The following is a 13,963-nucleotide window of genomic DNA, read 5'->3' on the forward strand; positions in this document are numbered from 1 at the left end:
TGATACTGGTAGTGTGATACCTGCTTTATAAGGTCAAGTGAGACTATGTACAGGGAGTGCTTAGCATAGCAAAGCAGGTATTTTATGATCCATAGCAAATTAATTCTCTCAGTTCCAAATATGTGCTAGAAATAATGTTTGCTGTCAATTTATTTTCAACCCATCCTCCTGTGATGAAAAGACTATAAGTTAGTAGATCAAGTCTATAGTGATGAATAGGCCAACGACTTAACCTCTCTGGTTTTATTCTTTTGGCTCTGTGAAGCAGCTAGTTAGGGGAGTTCTGAGTAGTTTTCAGTTTTAAAGTTTCATGTTAGGATTTTTTTCCAATTCATTTTTAAACAAAGTTTTAATAAAATTAAGCATAGGAAGTATTATATGTTTTAGCAATTTATATTTTAATTAAACGTACCTCAGGTTAAAACTGCATTAGGTAATGTTAAAAATACAGAAGGATATGGAAAGTGATACATGTACCTATCATTCACTTTAAGAAAAAAAGAAACAGAGGCTCTCAATTTAGCAGCCAATGAGTGCCTGAAGGCCCCTCCAACAGCCTCATAATACAGCTGGAAGTGACCATCCTCCAGGTGAACCTTGAGGTGCTTGTACCTGGCCATCACCTCGACTGCCTATGAGAGAACCTGAGATGGAGTCAAGCTAAGTGTACCCCATTCCTGACCCACACAAGCCATGAGATAAAAATGCCTGTCATGAGAAAGAGAAATATCATATGACATACCTTATATGTGGAATCTAAAAAGTAATGATACAAATGAACTTACTTACAAAACAGAAAGACACTCACAGACTTAGAGAATGAACTTATGGTTGCCAGGAGAAAGGATAGTTAAGGAGATTGAGATGGACATGTACATACGACTATGTTCAAAATGGATAACCAACAAGCACCTACTGTCTAGCACAGGGAACTCTGCTCAATGTTATGTGGCAGCCTGGATGCGAGGGGCGTTTGGGGGAGAATGGATACATGTATATGTATGGCTGAGTCCCTTCGCTGCTCACCTGAAACTACCACAGTATTGTTAATCAGCTATAACCCAATACAAAATAAGAAATTTGAAAGTTTGAAGAAAAATGCCTGTCGTCTGAAGCTGTGAAGTTTGGGGGCAACTTATGAAGTTCAAATTATTGCTGTTACTTTCCAGCAGTTTTGACAACACGGCTAACAAAATGTCATTAGGGAGAAATCTGGCTGGGCCCAGCTTAGAGAACAGGGCACAGTGAAATCAACAGATATGGTTTATTTCCTAATGCCTTGGGATTAATGATCCCAGACACACAGATGGAGGTAAACAGAAGCACTTAATCACATTGTATCTGTGTGCCCTGAAGCAGAAAGCATTGTGTGCTCCATGGAAGCAGAAAAAAAAATCTAGAAATTCAAACAACCTAAGTCCATTAATAGGGGACTGGGTCCATAAATTGGGACATAATGGTACAATATTATAGAGTTAACTGGAAAGAATGGTATGTTTCAACATGATCAATCTAAAACAGGAACATGGTATCATTTATATAAAATTTAAACACTCATAAAGCAGTCATAGAAATTGTTTATACACACTGCATCATAAAAACATTTAAAATGTGCACAGAGAAGATATAGGTTCCTTTCTTGAGTTTCAGACTCATGTATCCTACTGCCTACACGTCTTCCCCATTTAGACATCTTACAGGCTCCTCAAATATGGCCACAGCCACCTACCTGATTCTGCCCCAACACCCAAACCTGCTCCCCCTGCAGGAAATGGCAGTAGATGACATCTCCAAAGTGGGTCAGGTGGAAATCTTTTGAGTCATCCTTGATTATTTTCTTTCTTTCACATCCCACTCCTCCTGTCTAATCCTGTCAACTCCACCTTCAGAATATATCTAGATTCTCCCATGTCTCACCCACTGTTATCTCTGGGGCACACCATCACCTTTCACCTGGATTATTTTGAAGAGGCCCTTAACTGGTCTCCCTGTCTCTGCCCTTGTCCCCCTACATTCTATTCTCTACACTGCAGCTGGAATAATCCTTTGTAATCTAAATCAGATTAGGTTGGGCCTCTGCTCTGAACCCTCCAGTGGCCCTAATCTCCCTCATTACAATGACAAATAAGACCCTTAGGATCTGGCCTCCGTTATATCTTCAGCTTCACCTCCTGCTGCTCTTCCTTCCAGTCCTCCACTCCAAATACACTGGCTTCTTTGTTAGTCTTTGCTCGTTCCAGGCATATTCCTACCACAGGGACTTTGCATGCACTACTTCCATGTCCAGCATGTTCTTCTGGATATAAGTACCGTCTACTCCTTCACATCCTTCAGTATCTGCTTAAATGTCATTTTCTTGGTCAACCTTTCCTACTCACTGTATTTAAAGCTGCAAACCCTCTCCTAGTCACTATTCCCCTTTCTTCCTTTATTTTTTTATCCAATAGCACTTAGCACCATGTGTCACATTATCCATTTTGTTTTTGTCCAGACGCTAGGTTACATCTGACTCTGCAACCCCATGGACTGCAGCACACCAGGCTCCCCTGTCCTTCACTGTCACCTGGAGTTCGCTCAAATTCATGTCCACTGAGTCAGTGATGCCCTCCAACCATCTTGTCCTCTGTAACTGCTTTCTTGTCCATTTTGCTGGTTTGTTTATTGTTCTCCACCTCCTCTCACTAGAACATAAACTGCTGAAGGGTCAGGGGTTTGGTCTGGGGTGTTCTGCACTGCATTCTCAGTGTCTATGAGCCTGGCACACAGTAGGTGGGGTTGGGGGCAGTTTCCACCCAGGAAGTTGTGCCTAGTGTCAGGGAAGGCTTCTGAAAGAGCCTTGAGTCAGATCCACAGCAATAGTAGCTTCTGGCCCTGCCACCCCTGACGGCTTTCCAAGGAGAATGGGTTGGATGGAGTGCGTGTACAACAGTGTGTGCAGAACTGCATGGAAATGGGTAGAATGGGGAGCAAAGGGTGCATGTGTGTGTGGTAACTGTGGGGTGACTGCACTCAAGACGGAGAGAAGGGCCTTTAGAGTCAGCCGAAGAAGCAGAGAGCAAGTCAGTGCCTCAGATTCATCCTTGGCCTCCAGGTGGACTTGTGGCGTGGCCAGACCCTCCCTGCAGTGTCCTCTGAGGGATCCGCATTGGTAGTGACTATTTGGCCAAGCATCTCTGAGGAGGTGGAGGGGAAGCTTCAGGCATTTCCCTTCCTGAGTCAAAGGAATGCCAGAGAAGCCTCGAGAACAATGGGGAGCCAACAGCCCCTCAGTGGCCCCGTGACGTGGGCCTTGAGGGGGGCTCACAGCTGTCGGTCAGAACCCAGGGCAGGGGACAGGGGCTGGCGGGGATACAGAGGAGCCATGGAATCCTTGAAGGAGGAAGCCGGAAGCAGCTGGGGATGACACTGATAGGCATTTCCCGCCTCAGGATGCCCTCCCGCTTTCTTCACTGCCGCTGCAGCTGCAAAAGCAAAGATGTCGCTTCCCTCTGGCCCCAAATGGCCGTCCTAGAGGTTGGGAGCTGTCGGGTCCCCCTCCCAGCCTCCCTCTCTGTCCCTGAGGAGAGCAGGCAGCTCCCTCAACCCTCAGCAGGTTGCCCCATAGGCTTAAGGGAAATCTTGGCCTGCCTGACCCTGAGTTTGCTCTGGTTTGCCAAAAGAAGGGCTGCTTCTGAGGGCTTCGGGGTCTGGAAGGTTGCTTGCCGTCTTATGCTTTCCCTGGGCCCCTCCTAGGGTGCTCTGGCTGGGCACTGCTGGCCTTCATGTCTTCTCCTCATATCAGTGTCTCAGTGTAAAATGCTAGGCTTCAGGCCAATGGAGGCCTCTCACTCTGGACAGTCTAACCCACCTGACTTCCCTGTTCTAGGACTCCTTAATCTTTTTACACATTTTAACTCACTCTAAGCTTCTCAGGTGTCTCAGTGGTAAAGAATCCACCTGTAATACAGGAGTTGCAGGAGATGCAGGTTCAATCCCTGGATTGGGAAGATCCCCTGGAGAAAGAAATGGCAACCCACTCCAGCATTCTTGCCTGGAGAATCTCATGGACAGAAGAGCCTGGTGGGCTACAGTCCATAGGGTCACAGAGTTTGACATGACTAAGTAACTGAATACAATCACTCTGAGCATGCTTCTGTTGGCATACTTGGGTTGTGATAACAACCAACCCTCCCCCCAATCTACACACAGACATATGTGGTAATCATGGCTGCACCTATTCATGATCCTCAATGGTTGCTCAAGGGTGGGAAGACAGGCTGGGGATCATGGGTGATTCCAAGCCCAGAAGCTATAACCCACTTTCTCTCCCATTTAAGAAGGCCTGCTGGGATGAAAGTGACCTTGCTCTATGGGGAACTTTGACTCTACTTTTTTTTTCTCTGACTCTACTTTTATTTAAATAAGAATGATGCTGAATCCAATCTCATTTATCATAAAAGGTCACTTGTCTGCACACTTAGCTGTTCTATGATTAGTCACACACCTCACAGCTGATCTGCCTTAACTTTGTTGTTGATGGAAATGGCCTCATCCAGAACCTTCTCTGGAACTGAACTGCATGAGAGAGGTTTCAGTGAGTGGCCCTTTCCTGGATGTCTCCACCAGGGTGGGGCTGACCATGAGTCCAGATGGCAGGCTGCACCAGGGGACAAACACCCAGACCATACACACCACAGCTACAGCTTAGTTCAAGCCATATTGAACCCTGGGAAGCAGCCTACTCTCTACCCCCAAGGCATACGCCACCAAGCTGGACCCCATTCAGACAGGGCCAAGTAAAGGATCCAGGGACAGAAAGCTGTAGTGTCTGAAGACCAAAGATGAGGGCATGCATCAGGTGATGCATGGGAGAGAGACAGACACAGAGAGCCCCTCAATGAGAGAAAGGGAAGGGTGCTGAGAAATCCCATGGATCTCTGTTGCCCAAAACAGTCACCAGTAGCCACATGAAATGTGACTGGTGTGAAAGAAGACACCTCGTTAGTGTAAAACACACTGGAATTTGGTGGGGAGGGATAAATTAGGGATTTGGGATTAGCCGATACACACTACTATACATAAAATAGATAAACAAGGACTCACTGCATAGCACAGGAAACTCTACTCTATATCTTGTAATAACCTATAATGGGAAAGAATCTGAGAAAAATGCATATATATATTATGTATATATATGTGCATATACATATACAATGTATGTATATATACAATATATATATAATATATATTGTATATAATATGTATATGTATGTATATAATATATAATATATATAATATATAATATATATAATATACAATATACAATATAATATGTATATAATATATATAATGCATATATATATATATATATATACACACAACTGAATCATTGTGCTATACACAGGAAACTAACACAACATTGGAAATCAACCGTACTTCAATTTTAAAAAAGGGTGAAAAAAGACACACTGGAATTTGAAAACCTGGTATTCAAAAAATGTTAAATACCTCATTAATAATTTTCATACTGAATACATGTAAAAAGGAATATTTTGATAAATTGACTTAAATAAAGTATACTATTAAACATATATAATTTCAAAGAGGCACAAGGACCCTTTATTCTGAGGATGGTTTCACAGGTATACACATATGTAAGATCTTAAATTGTATACCTTAAATATGTGCAGTTTATTATGTATCAGTTATACCTCTCTGATGTTGTTAAATAATACTTTAGTAGCTTCCTCACTGCTACCTGAGAGGATAAACAAGAACTAATTTCACCTGTTTACTTTTTTTGATGCCACTACTAGAAAATTTTAAATTACATATATGACTTTCATTATATTGGACAGGTTTGATCTAGTGATTGTAGACCATTTTACATATCATGAGACTGAGGTGCAGAGAGGGAAAGGAGCTTGCTCATATAATGAGGTGGAGAAAATTTTATTCCTTAACGACAAGAATTCACAGGGCAAGAACTACCTATGTTGGTAAAAAGACTTAGACAAAAGGGTCCCAAAGGCTTCAGGGAGTGGAGGAAGAACTTGGGGCAACCTCAGGAACCCTGGAGGGAAAGAGTAAGGAGCAGAGAGGAAGAGGGACAGAGGAGACAGGGAGCTGGAGGAAGTCTGTGAATTGTGTGTGATGTGACTCCTTCCCCCGGGGTCCATCAACCAAAGACCTTCAGTCAATTCTACTCTTATTTTCTTGATGGGAAGGGTCTAGGTTTCTTGCCTTGGTCAATAGGGTGGAAGCAGAGACCACGCCCAAAGCTCCAGGAACCTGGGTGGCACAGGAGGCTGTGAGAATATAAATCTTCCTTATTCCTCCACCCTAAGAAATTGGCCAATACCTTGGACACGGTTCTTGATTTGCCAGGGTCATGGCCTGGGGGTGGGGATGGGAGAACTCAAAGTAATAATGTTTAGATCTCAAGGGGCATGCATGACCTGGTAACTCTGGGATCCCTAGTATGGTCAGAATTTCAAAGTTAAGAATATGATCAGAGTGACTGCAGCTGTATTTCCATCCTCCCACACCTTAATTCAGCAATTGAACTAGAAAGGATTAAGGAAGCTTCTACTGCATGCAAGGCTAAAACTTTCACCCCATCATGCTAGGTGCTATGAAGTGGATGGAAAAGCCACGGTCGCTTGAAGACCACAGAGTCATTTCAGCAAGTGGTGGCAATAGACAATGAACAAAAATCTAAGTAGAGTAGTTAAAGGTATATGGGAGTGCTTGGGGCCACCAAGAAAACAGCTCAGCACCCTCGTAGGGCCCAAGGCCCCAATGAATGATGGGCCTGACTCAAGGAGGTGCTAAATGTGTCCATAATTGCTGGCCAGGAAGAAGAGGAGGGAGGGAGAAAGAGCATCTGGAGCCCAAGGTCAGCAGCACTGGGTCAACCATGCAGGAAGGGGAGCAGCAGGCTACACTGGGCGGGAGGCAGGAAATCTCTGGGGTTTGACTTTGAGATCCTGGTCAATCCGGCTGTACTGTAGGCTGAGAATCCCAGAATGAGAGGGGGCATCAAGCAGCCTGAATGTGGTCCAGAGTGTGCTTCACCACTACTATCAGAGGCCAACATGGGGTCTGCTGTCGACTGTGCCCCAGCCTGGGGGTCTTGATTGGGGAGTGGCGGTGGAGCCATGTGAGTCGGCCCCAGTGGCCGCACTCACACCTCCCTGATGATGGGTTCCCCACCTTCCCATGGGGGAGGCCAGTCAGGACGGAGGAGCAACTGTGTCTCCCCCTGGGTCCTGTTATCACCCCTTCTCAACTCCATGCAATCATTCCCCAAGGACTTAATGAGCACCTCCCGAATGCTCCCAGATGTTATAGGAAGGATCCCAACCCTTAGGTGACTGGCACATGTATGTGTCTTGTTATGACACTAAGTGGGTCCCCAGGACACATCCAACCAAAACCCTGTGGGAAGTTAGAGGAGGGAGAGAGTATTTTCACTTGAGTGGATCAGGAGGACTTCACGGAGGAGGTGGCATTGGAGCTGACTTTTGAAAGAAAGTTGGATTTGGATATGAATTACTAGTCCCTCATAGAGTGCTTCTGATTTACCAGATACTCTCTTGCATGCACTACACATGGTAACTTATTTAGGATTAGCCACAATCCTATGAAGGAAGAACCATCATTATCTCCAGTTAACGGGTGCAGAAATGGAGGCATAGAGGCCATACAGATGGCAAGCAAGGGAGCCCAGGATCAAATCTAGACAGAGTCCATGCTTGTCACCTCTAGACTACACTGTCTCTTGGATGGGCAGAAATGGGGTGGGGGCAGTGTGGTTCAAGGAGCAGAATAAGCAGACAGTGAGGGATGCAGGAAAAGATGGCCCCCTCCTGGAAAGAAGATATGAGTCTGTTAGGACTGGAGTGTTTGGTGCATGAAGGAAGAAGTCCAAGATGGGACAGAAAAGGAAGGTGGTTTCCAGTTAAGTCGTCAGGCATCTGACAGCAATGAGTCTCTGGCACTCGCCTCAGCCCCGACTCCAGAGTGGGAGGCATGCCCCTCTGAAGCTGGGCTCAGCTGAGACAGTGCTGTCCAGTTCTTGGGGGGCTTTGCCAAGGGCCCCTGTCATCCACTAAACGCTGAGGTGGGTGTTCATCCAAGGACAAGAATGGAAAATCCATCATGCTCAAGGCAGGAAATTCCACAGTGAAGGCCCCTTGAGCTGCATCATTGCAGCAAGACCCATCGCCCATGCAAGGCAGGTCCCGTTCCTGTTTTGTTTGTTTGGGGACCAAAGGTTGTTTTTACCCTACTCTGCCTGTGTTTATATCAGGGGATATTTACCGTCAAACAAAAACAAAAACAAAAACAAAGTCCAGGCAGTGTTCCCATCAATGCAGCGACCACGGAACCCTTCTCTCTGGCATTTCCGGCTCTCTCCCACCTGATGGATTTCTCAATTGAACAACATCAAAGATCTCCTTTTCTGGTTTCCCTCTCATCTTAAAGGGACTGGTGCTGAGAGGAAGCCATTTGACTGTGGAAGAAACGCTGTTTCTAGATTTGGTACCCTCGCCCATCTCCAGTCTGGGTGAGAAGTGAAACAGGCTTGTTTCACAACTGCTGGTACACAAGCAGAGGCAGGGTAGCCAAGGTCTGGACCCTCGTCCTTCACTGCCAGCCTGGGGAACATCCACAGCCCTGAGGCAGCAGCTCTTATTGAATCAGATTTCAGAAGCTGAAGGGAAAGCAGGAGAGGTGACACTGGGGGCCTGCAGTCTCCAGCACGAATACCTTTATTCGGCAGATGAAATAACTGAGACTTAGAAGAAAAAAGGGATGACAATGAGACCCAAAGGAGGGAGAGAGAGTAGGGATGCGTGCAGAAAATAAAGGATACAAAGAGAAGAGAATGTGGGGTAGAGAGAAAGGGCAACCCCCCTGGCCTCTGCAGCCATCTGGCCCAAGGTCCCTCTCTGCAATTCTGCTGCCCCTACCTCTGCCCCCACCTGACTGCTCGCCCTCTTGCCTGCACCTGACCCACATCTCCTTCAGTCCTCACCGAAGGCCTGCTGGTTCCCTCCACCAGCCCTCACACAGATGAGTGCATCCCAGCCCGGCCAGAACTCAGTTCGCCCACCCCATGCCAATCCCTCCTCTCCTGCAGCGTCCAGCCCTACTGCACTCCCCACGTGCAGACTGCTTCTTCTGCTGCAGAAAGTACAGGCTACAGACTCCAGCACTGGGCTATGGACAGAATCCCCCTAGACTTTCCTCCCTCCCTCTTGTGTGAGGTGGCATACTCCATCATCAGCCAGGGCCAAGACCAAGTCCCCTCTTTTTTTCTCCCTTCCTCCCTTCCTCTCCCTTCTCCTCTCTCGCCAACAGCACCCAACAATGGGCCATGATCTCATGCCCAGTGAGACACACGATATGATCCAATGAGCCTCCCCATGACAAGAGGGATCCACTAACCGCCAATACTAGGGGTGACTAAGGATGGGGATGGGGGAGTGGGAGACTGGGGGATGGGCAGGTGGCAAAAGAAAAGGGCCCAAAAGAGAATAGGAAAAGTCTCGGACAAGGAAAGGAAGCCGTTTCCCCAAAAATGGTAGAGACTGATGGCATGCTGCGTGTGGCCCAGAAGCTGAGGAGAGGAACAGAGACACAGTGACCTTGTTACACTGGCCCCATGCCGGCACCACCTCCACAGGGGAGCAGCTCCCTGCACCCCTAGCTGCCGCTCTAGCACTGGAGGGAGTGTGGACCATGTGGGTGTGGGTGGTGCACTGATCTGGGGATTCTCTCTGCCCTGGCCTCTGTGGGAGCCACACCACATGCTTGAGTGCCCAACTGCAAGGTCTCAGGGGTGTGACAGCTGGATCTGGGCAGGTGAGGAGCAGAACCAAGCTGGCCCCTGCCGGCCACTGCCAGCTCATCTCATTTAATCTGGACAATTCGGTGAGGAAGGTGCTGCTTTTCTCTCCATTTTACAGATGAGAAAATGCATCCCCAGAGAGGTTACAAGTGACCTGTCTGAGGTCATAGAGCATGTAGGTGGTGGTGGGACTGGTATTTAAGGTCAAGTCAGTCTGATGCTAGAGTCAGGCTCATCACCCCATGTTACACTGTGGAATGAAGGACGGAAGCTTCGATTGGCCACTTTGACCTCAGCAGTCGTGTGCTCAAAGCACAGGACATGAATTGATAGGTGTGAAGGTCTGAAATACAGCCCCCCTTCCAAAGTACACACATTTACACACACACACACACACACACACACACGGGACACATGGGGCACACACACATGGGACACATACACCCGGGGCACATACACACATGGGGCACACACACGGGGCACACACGTGCACACATGTACACACATGCACACACACATGGAACACACGTACACACACGGAGTGCACACACACACAGAGTGCACATACACAGCACACAAACATACACAAGGTGCACACACACACACACACACACACACACACACACACACATATTCCAGGCTTTGGGAACATCTTTTTGATGCAAATGGTACAACCTCCAGCAGGGAAGATTGCAGAGCGCACCCCTGGGGGTCAGAGGGGGACAGAGGGTCTATGGCAGCGCTGCCTCCACAGTAAAGGTACAAGTCAGAAGGACAGACACCAGCTGAGGCTCTCAGCAGGGAACTGATAAAGCACTGCGGAGTGAGGGTTGCCCCTTTGAGACTTTGGGAACTTCTTGTGGTTGTCCACCCATCCCTTCAGTTTCAGGAGAAGCACAGGGTGGGGTACCTTCAACACAGCAGCTTCCCAAGCCCCTGGCAGGGTGGGTGGGTGCCCTTGGTCTGAGCTAGTGGTGCCAAGCCCCACCCACTAGCTGCTGAGCACGCAGAACAGTCAGAAAGACGACATCCACCTCCCAGGCCCTGGCAAGCCAGCCAGTGCCCCAGGTCTGCATATACAAAGGTCTCCAGCTAGGCCACAGGAAACACCCTCACTCCTTCAGAGATTTGCCTGTGAGTCACTTTGTCAGTGAGGCCTGCCCAGGTCACCCTATTTAAAAGGGCACCTATCTCCAGCTCTCCTTTTCTTTTCTTTACTTTTCTCCAATAGCATTTATCATCAAATGATATGTTATACTTATTCATTTTCTTTATTTTTCTGTTTATCTCTCTAGCACACTGTATGGATCACCAAGGCAGGGAGTTTTAGGCTGTTTTGTTCACTGCTGTAGCCCCAGTACCAAGAACAGTGCCTTGCATAGAGTTGGTGCTCAAGAAGAATGTTGATTGAATGAACTCACTGATTTCTACTATTTTTGAGCATGACGCAAAATATGATGGTGTTTACAGTTTCAAGCATTCTCAGCCATTCCAGAGGGGCAGGCTTGGTATTTGGGAATACAGCCAGTAAAATGGTCAAGGTGAGATCCTAATTAAAACCCAAAAAAATCTTATAAACATGATTTCCCTGCCAAGATCGGTTACTGCAATCGTCACTCTGAAGGAAGGGCCTCACTGAGGTTTAAAGTTCTTCAATCACATACAAAAGCCATGAGAAAATTCAGGAGTGCTCCGGGCACACACAGGTCTCCTCCAGCAATGTTGTTTATCACGACTACCAGCAGATAGGATCTAAACTGCAGTAGGAGCTGATAGAGAACTTCCTAAGCAACCTAGGTCAACAACGACCACAACAGAAACAGGGGAACTCCCCTGCTAGTGACTAATAATAGCTAATTCATTCTCACTGGCTGGGCCACCTCAGGCAACTTACTTGACCTCTCTGAGTCTTAGTATCTTTGTTTGTAAAAATGGGAATGATAATAGTGCCTCCCTCATAGGGCTGCTGTTGGGCTTAAAATGAATGAATAGATATGAGGTGCTTGGAACATGGTAGGTAATAAACATTATACAAATGTCACTTATTATTTGTATAGTTCTTTCTAGACAATGAATGTATGAAGAGAGAATCTTTGTCTTCTGCCCCCACTGCGTCGAGAATGACACATATGAGCAGAATATGTTAGCTATTGATACTGTTATCAATATAACAGTCATGAGGAAGAGAACAAGGAGCAGGAGGGGTACATGTAATGTCACTACTGAAGTGATGGGCCTTCTGTAGGAACTACAAGCTCCATGAAGGCAGGCAGGGGCCAGGATTGCCTAGATCCCTAGAACACAGTGGGCACTAAGCTTATACACAGCAGGTACTCAATTGAATCTCACGTGTGACTTTCACCCAGGGCTTTGGGAACTCTCCTGCCATGTTAGGACTCAAATATTCTTATACGTGAGTCAGCCTTGGCTCGTCCTCCCATAGGGGACACAAAGGATAGAGACATCATAGTCTCTTCTACTTTCCCTGGAGAAACTCAGTTCAATAGGTCCAGACCTGAGAAATCTCTTGCAAGCCATTCAGAAGGAAGTAACCAAACAGGTAGGCACAGTGGACTTACCTGGTGGTCCAGTGGTTAAGAATCTACCTGCCAATGCAGGGGACATGGGTTCGATCCCTGGTCCAGGAAGATCCCACATGCCACGAGGCAACTAAGCCTGTGCACCACAACTACTGAGCCCGAAGCTCTGGAGCCTGTGCACCTCAACTAGAGAGAAACCCACATGCCACAAGTGGAGAAGCCCAAGTACCACAACAAAGAGCCTGTACATCCAAATAAGACCTGACACAGCCAAATAAATAAATAGACTAAAATATTTTAAAAACCCAAATAGGTGGAGAATGTGATCATTGATATAATACCAAAGAAATAAACCTACTGATGATAAAGAGTGTCTGTGGTGGCTAGGGGAGGGTGGGAGATTTTATGGCTTTTTATGGGTAGTCAGACCTCTATGAGGTGGTCAGAACTTAGACTTGAAAGATGAAAAGGAAGCACACTGCAAAGATCTGGGAGAAGAACATTCCAGGCAGAGGGAACAGTAAACACAGAGGCCCCAGAGCAGCCAAGGGTTTGAAGTCTCTGGAAATAGAATGGAGGCCAGTGAACCTGGGTCTCTAGGCAGAGGGGTGAGGTTGGAGAGGCAGGTATGGGCCCTGTGAGCCTCCAGGAGGGAAGCCGTGATCCATACTCTCTCCTCAAACAACCTGTCAGAACACATTGCTCAAGTATCTAGTCGTTAAGGCAGCTTCCTGAAGACTTGTCCTTGGCAGCGTTTGTTAACTCCCTTGTATGTATATGTGTAGTGGAACAAGAGGGCTTCCCAGGTGGCGCTAGGGGTAAAGGACCACCTGCTTACCAATTCAGGAGACACAGGAGGCTCGGGTTTGATCCCTGGGTCGGGAAGGTCCCCTGGAAGAGGGCTTGGCAACTCACTCCAGTATTCTTGCCTGGAGAATCCCCATGGATAGAGGAGCCTGGCAGTCCACAGTCCATGGGGTTACAAAGAGTCAGACACAACTGAAGTGACTTAGCACGCATGCACACAGTAGAACGTGAATTTATAAAAAATAAGAAATGGAGCTTTGGGAAGGGAAATATGCAATATGTCAGTTTAAAAAAATGGAATCTAAAGCCTGTCTCTGCCCAATTCATCTGAATTTCCTGAGTCCCTATTGATATAACTGTGAGGAAACGTTTGTGTCCACATCCTGGGCAGGAGACAGAGTAAAACCTCAAAATATCCCAACCACAGGGACAAGTTTCCTACCTTCCCGCCCCCACCCCCAAGAATCCTATTCAGAATTGGGTTCCATGTCTTGGCTCCTCAAACCTGCCTGGAAGGCCATGTCAGGAGTTTGTTTCCTCCCTTATATCTCAGTGCTGCTGCTCTGACTCTCAAAATGTTTCTTCTTCACCTGACCCTATCCAGCAGACCATGTGTGACAAGCATCGTGCTCAGCAGATATCTGCTTGCTCCCCTATGCTTCCCAGCCTCCCTTGGAGTTAAGTTTGGTCCATGTGATGAATTCTGACCGAGGGAGAGTTGTTGGAAGCCATGTACATCACTTTGGGAGCTGAGGGGCTTAAGACTTGTTATGAGCTA

This window comes from Muntiacus reevesi, chromosome X, assembly GCF_963930625.1.
Source record: "Muntiacus reevesi chromosome X, mMunRee1.1, whole genome shotgun sequence".
Lineage (NCBI taxonomy): Eukaryota > Metazoa > Chordata > Mammalia > Artiodactyla > Cervidae > Muntiacus > Muntiacus reevesi.